This window comes from Meleagris gallopavo, chromosome 2, assembly GCF_000146605.3.
Source record: "Meleagris gallopavo isolate NT-WF06-2002-E0010 breed Aviagen turkey brand Nicholas breeding stock chromosome 2, Turkey_5.1, whole genome shotgun sequence".
Classification (NCBI taxonomy): Eukaryota; Metazoa; Chordata; class Aves; order Galliformes; family Phasianidae; genus Meleagris; species Meleagris gallopavo.
Genome location: NC_015012.2, coordinates 17,702,666 through 17,709,207, shown reverse-complemented (window position 1 = coordinate 17,709,207; position 6,542 = coordinate 17,702,666). Strand labels below are relative to the sequence as shown.

The 6,542-nt window shown below is 41.7% G+C and overlaps 1 long non-coding RNA gene across 1 annotated transcript; it reads right to left on the bottom strand.

Moving 5' to 3' along the window:
• Window positions 1-512: 512 nt before the first annotated feature.
• LOC109365884 lies at window positions 513-4,831 on the bottom strand. The gene is made up of 3 exons (XR_002111707.1): window positions 4,462-4,831; window positions 2,568-2,690; window positions 513-1,553 (listed from the first exon to the last, which is right to left on the bottom strand). It is a non-coding gene; the product is annotated as an uncharacterized LOC109365884 (long non-coding RNA).
• Between the last annotated feature and the right edge of the window lie 1,711 nt (window positions 4,832-6,542).

The following is a 6,542-nucleotide window of genomic DNA, read 5'->3' as shown; positions in this document are numbered from 1 at the left end:
AAAATGTGAATTCATCATAGGCTTGTTGGTCAAAAAAACAATGGATTGTATGGAATGTATTTTTACATATATTTTTCTTACTATTCAGCTTGAAGTAATCTTAGCCTGATACTCCTCAGTTGTGAAATTTCATTGCTATGCAAACTATAAATAGCACAATATCCTTCTATGCTGTTAACTCCAAATATGAGTAAATGCAAACACATATTCTTGGTTAAAAGACATTCCTTCCAACTATTTTCTCATTGCTGAAAGTGGGCATAGGATCCTGTTTCCTTGACCACAAGAGGCAGCTTGCCAATGCAGTTTTTTTTGACTTACTTATGTCCAGAGGATCTCTTGGCTTCTTTTAGTTCTTCAAAATCTTTCTCTTCCACTGATATGTGCAATAACGAACAGTCAGTTAGCTCCCCTCAAGTACTGGAAGGCTATAATGAGATCTCCCTGAAGCTTTCTCCAGGCTGAACAAGCCCAGCTCTTTCAGCCTTTCTTCACAGGAGAGGTGCTCCAGCCCTTTCATCATCTTCATGGCCCACTAATATCCTGCTGTGCAACAACAGCAGCAACAACCTTCTCACAACACCACTGGTGTCCATATAAAAACGCCCCTATTTTACAAAACTGGATTGCAAAAGCCGTTACCAATCCAGAGTGATGAATGGAGTGGAGCTTTTGTGTCCATGCTCTGTTCCACTCACTGCTGCTCGAAAAGTGGCTATGGATGAATGCTCCGCTGAAGTATATGCTCAGTTTGATCAAGACCAACACCCAGGGAAGAAACAGAGCCCCTCAACCCCTATGCTTTGTGGTGGAGAAATGTGAGAGAAATCACAGGGTGAGGGTGAAGCAGTGCATCACCCCAACAGGGGCTGCCCTCCTAGAACACCACTCTGGTCATTAGAACAAGGCCACAGCTACATCAACAGTGGTCAACAAGGAGGATACTATAAGCCAGAGTTGTGGCTTGGCTACATTTAAACTCCACAAAGTTTAATGACGCTTGAGCAAACAAAATCTGGCGGCACAGTATCTATGTGTAAACTCATCATCGTCACTGAAAACACTGCGGTGTGAGCTCTCCAGGGAGGGCCTCTCCCTCACCCACTTCCAGAGAGGACTGCAAGCACTCCAGCAGCTTTCATGCAAGCCTTCCTTCCACTAGAAGGAATTGCATGAATGCAGCAGCAATATATGTTCAGCTGTAGCCCATGGAAAGCGTTTGAGGAGCCATTTGGCCTCAGTCCAGACTCAGGCCAGCTGAGCTCCTGTGGGAGCACAGGGCTCCTCACTGCCAGCATTGTCCTGGGGCTGACAGCTGAGGAGGAGCGCACCGAGGAGGCTTGGCAGAACATTTCACATTACTCAATTTGTGCAAAATATTGGTGTAACATCTGATGTTTTGGAGCAACTAGCTGAGTTATCATTAAAACTCTCCGAGTGGGGTGATATTCCTGCGCTGCCCGAGGCGTGCTCAGCCATCTGTTTGTCGGATGGGGATGCGAGGGGCTGCATCACGCTCCAGATGTTTTTCGTGTCATCCGAGCACAGGCTGCCTTCAGAAAAAGAGAAATTGAAAAGGAAATTCCTGAGTAAAGGCAAAAAGCTCATACCATCTATGGTCATGAATATTTGAGGATGACATGATGATAAAAAAATTGAAGATAATAGCTGCTCAGAATTATTGCCAATTTGTTCTGACAAACACTTCTGGTTTATCTCATATGATGGCGTTCAGTGCTTCTAGAGCTTTAAAAAGAACTGATCTAGAGACAATTAAAATAAGTGGGATCTGCCCTGTGACTCCTTTGGGATTTGGACTGTAAGCACCAAAATGCTGTCAGAGCTTTATCTCAAGCTGTGGTAGTTCCTAGCAAATATTTTGTCTCTTGAATCTGAAGATTGCAACCTTTGACACAAGAGTTCCAGCACAAGAGAGGCAGGGAAGTCTTGATAAGTATAAGGAGAGGGAAACATAGATCCAGCATACTATAGGTATGGCTGATACAGGCATGCATAAAGATGCCCTAATGACTGTCTGGTGAAAATCAGAGTTTTTATTTCTTTCGGTAACTGACTGCTAAACTGCCAGTGATGATGTTCTTGCCCGACTGAAACATGAGATTTGTGTTACTGACTTGAGATGACCAGGATTTTACCCTATGCAATTAGCTGTAAAACCAAGCCAAAATCCCAAGACTGCCTTGAACTTTGTCTGACTTGAAATTCAGTTTTGAATTTCAGAGCTCATATCAGTTTTGTAGGACAGATGCAAAGTAGAGGCTGTCATCTTGAAAAATGCATCCATAGGGGACTTTATCTCAGAGGTAACTTTAGGAAAAAAAGAAAACCACAATCAAAAAATATGTTTTTCATCTTGATCTCATTATTGCCACTAACTGTATCGGAGTTAAGAGTTTGTCTCCTCTTCTCTCCAACCCAGATGCGTTTCCCCCTTTTTCTAGATGGAAAGCATGTAAAGCATGAAAAGCTATTGCCAAAAATCCACCTGTTAATATCTCAGACTAGCAGGAGTGATTTTCACTAAGAGAAAGGATAAAAGTACTTACGACCATAATTGGAAGGCAGCCAGGTTCATGATTTTCTCATGGTAGATGAGAGTTCCCCTTGGAGAATCTTCCCATGTCCAAGTTCTCATTTAATAAATGAAAAAAATTCCTCTCTTGGTGATTCTGTAACACAGAGGAACTTGGGTTTTAGAGATTATATATATTTATAATATACATGCATGAATTTATTTGTGAGTATAATAGCTAGTATAAAGGAAGGGCTGTATCACCTCACTGGCAGAAAGCAATAACTTATTTACACTAAGAATATATGCTCCATTGCTAAGATTCCTTTCTAGAAGGAACTGAGAGGGACCTGGAGGAGCTCTTCAGGTGCAATAATCAGAAGGGTCTTTTCTCTGTCCCCAGTCTATCCTGTCATGAATCTGTCTTCACATGCCCAGACTCACTGTACATTGATCTTGGTGGAGTTTAATCTCAAGAGAAGGGCAGAATAGTGAATGACACCTTGATGGGGGGACTGAGAAAAATATATTACAACCAGAATGTAATGATGGATTTGGGTCTCATCACGACACGGAATTGTCCATCTCTCCAAGCTGCTCGTTGCAGCAGCAGCAGCACAAGGAGCCAGCTGGGAACCTGGGACACATCCTGGGCTTGTTCATGACTGAGAATATTGAGAAGTGAGAGCGGTCTGGGACGAGAGCACGTGCAGAAGGCTGCTCATACGATTTGCCAATGGAAGAGATGAAAGCTTGGAATAGTCAGAACCTGACAGTGGCACCATGAAATTGTTTAGTGATAATACATGTCCTTTATATTGGCAATATGCTTTAAGAAAGCTGTCCTCATACTGTTGCTTGTCAGCCACATGGGATTATCAATATCCTTTCCTATGCACACAGGAGTAAAGAAAGCAGCTTTCTCCCAAATACTGTCTATGCAGCTTTTCAGCAGTGGCATGTTTCTGTTCAGTCCTTTTCAGGATTTTATTAAAATCTCAGTGGCAAAAGCACTCCACAATTTTTTTATTCTGTATTCTACAGCTCGATGAAGTATTTTGCAACAGGAGAAATGCAAGTGTGGTTTTAATGGAATTGCAAAGCTGTATCTGAAATATAGCATTAGCCAATTTACCTGTATCAGGAGGAAATGTCACACCATGCTGTGTGTGTGTGTCACCATGAGATAACACAAGCCTTCTGGGAATTAGGAAACATTGCTTTACTTGTGCCTTCAGCACACAAGGAGTAATTACTGCATGGTAATAAGAAACACGAAATGTCTAATTCCTGCCACAAAATGGCAAGGAAACAATAAACAGTTACTTCCTTGTTATGAAAGATCATGTTCCTTCCCACTGACAGAAACATCCATGGATGGAAGATGTCTTTGGAGTGTGTCTGTGTGCCTGAACTGTGTGCCTGTACGTGGCATATTTGTGTGTGTGAGGTTTTACTATGCATGCAGATACACACATATACATTAGGTACCACTTTCAGATGTGTGTAGGCATTTGAAAGAAACCATTTCAGCCTATATCTTATAAATCATGCACAAATCTCTAGCATTGTAACTGTTCAACATAATGTTACCCTTTAATTGGAATTTGGAATTGCTTTGAACATGTGGCAATATTGCTCCTTTAAAAATGCTCTAAATGCTAATGCTGCAGTAAAAGGACAGGACTTTCCACTGGAAGCTTTTATGTTCAGATTTATAACAGTTCTGGAAACAATATTTAATTTTGCAAATAATTAGGCATATTTTAATGAATTCTATCAATGCTGTTGTTTCTGTAAATGGATTCTTTTACAGACTTGTAGAAAGAAGATTAAATCCACCTCCCCAGAAAGAAGAAGAAAAAGAAAAAGAAAAGAAAAGGTAAGGAAGGATGCTAGGACTCGGCTGTAGGACTTGGAGGACTTACTGATTTTGTCATTTGACGTATGTGACGTGTCCATTCAGTCTGACAGGGCAGCTATAGAATACTGTTGTCCTTTATCTCAACATTGAGCAAAATATTAACAACAAAATTACATTCCTTAAGCCTTCTTCCATTGGTAAGAGATCAATGAACATAATTCCATAAACACAAGCCTCAGGACACATTACTCTTCCTTGGTGTGAGAATCAGCCGTGTTCATCCAAGACATAGCCTTCAGTGCTAATAAATGTTTAACAAATGACTGACAAGCCAATTTCAGCCAATGGCTTTCTCATGAGCTATACATTAGGACTATTGCTTAGCACATCAGCTGCCTGTCCTTTGGCCTGATTTGTCACATGGCACTGTTTGTAACCCCTGTCTGCACAACTGTCCAATCCATAGGAAGGTTTTAAGGTGATCGTGTCATGCAGCTTATGAATGGTATGAAGACTGGCACAAGTATTTGCAAAGCTTTTTCACTAGTAAGAAATGCAGACCTCAAAAATGTGTGAAAAAAACATAGAAGACTACATATAGAAAATACTGCTCAGAAAAAAGAATGCTTGGTAGATGGGGTAACATCCTGTGTGTGAAAAGATGTATTTATTTGTATATTTGTTTATTTATTTGGTTCTCTCTCTTCTGTAGACTCTCTGGACAACTTCATTGGTGTTTTCCACAGTTCAGTTTCCATTAAAACAAAGGGCATAAGATTTCCCATGAATTCTAAGCAAATTCTGTAGTGGCACCAGGCAGGTCTGGAGGGAGGCAGACTGTTACTGTCAGTGAAATGTGGATGGGGACAAGAAGGGTAAGAGTTCGCTTCCTTTTCCATCACTCCTAAAGCAGAAGCTTTCTCCCTTCCCCTGACAACCAGCAATCCTTACCTATGCCTACTACGCTACCTGTAATAGGGGGAACAAGGCTGAGATCAGGCCTTCATCTTGCTGCAGGGAAGCCAAGCACAAAGATGAAAAGAAGGTTGGGATGGGATGGGATGGGATGGGATGGGATGGGATGGGATGGGATGGGATGGAAGGGCAGGGGAAAAAGGAGAGTAAAGGGAATGGAAGGGGTCTGTCATTAATGTTTTCTTCATTGCTGGCCACAGAAGATGACTCTACTGTGAGTACGTGACTGTTAAATATTAGTCAGTTTTGTTGGACTGCTCTTCCTAAATTGAACAACCATTTTCTTGGCCTTGTCCCTTTGGATTACATTCTCTCCCTGCTATTTTCTGTGCCCATTTATTGCATCATTTGCATTTTAGACTGTCCTTTCATTTGTCCTTCACATCTTGGCATGCTGTGTACTGGTAATAATAATAACCAAGATCCAGATTCTGAGCCCATTAACAGAAAAATAAATCTGAAGCATCTGTGTTGGGTTCAGCTGAGGTCTACAGAGCTTGATGTTGACACTGAAGCTGTGAATACACATGGGCTCCCAGCACAGAGCGTGCTGTAATATCAAGGCCTTGTTTGTATGGAGCCCTAAGAACACTGGGCTCCTCGCCTCTTGAAGAGTATTAAATGAGTGTTATAAGAAGTAAGCAGTACTCATAATTAGTAACAGAGTTACAAGAAGAGTGGAACCTATCTCCATGCACTATTTAGGTATCATTACTCAGCATTAATGCTTGCCTTGGCCTGACAGATGAATCACAGTGAAGGCTGTTTGGATTGGACATGACAGGGAGCAGTTTGTCTGCTGGTGTGTAATGGGGCAGCTCCAGCAGGGTCAACAGAGCGGAGCTGTCTCAGCCCTAAGGTGATAGTGGCCCCAGGGACTCTGCCATTGGCCTTCCTGGAACTGGGATCCAGTGTGCAGCATGCCTTCTCCGAGAGCAAAACAAAATGAATAGCTAACCAGGAATGAAAAGTAGGGGGAAAAAAAACAAAAAAAAACACCAAAGAAAAAAGAGATACTTGCACAACCGTGTGGTTCACTTTCGGCAATTCAAGTTTATTGTACACGCTACATCAAAACAAACCTTTGCAATTAATTTTTTCTTGTGGGAAGGGAGGTATTTTTATTTTTTCTGAACTCCTACACCCTTGTTAAAAGCTTAAAGCAGGCCG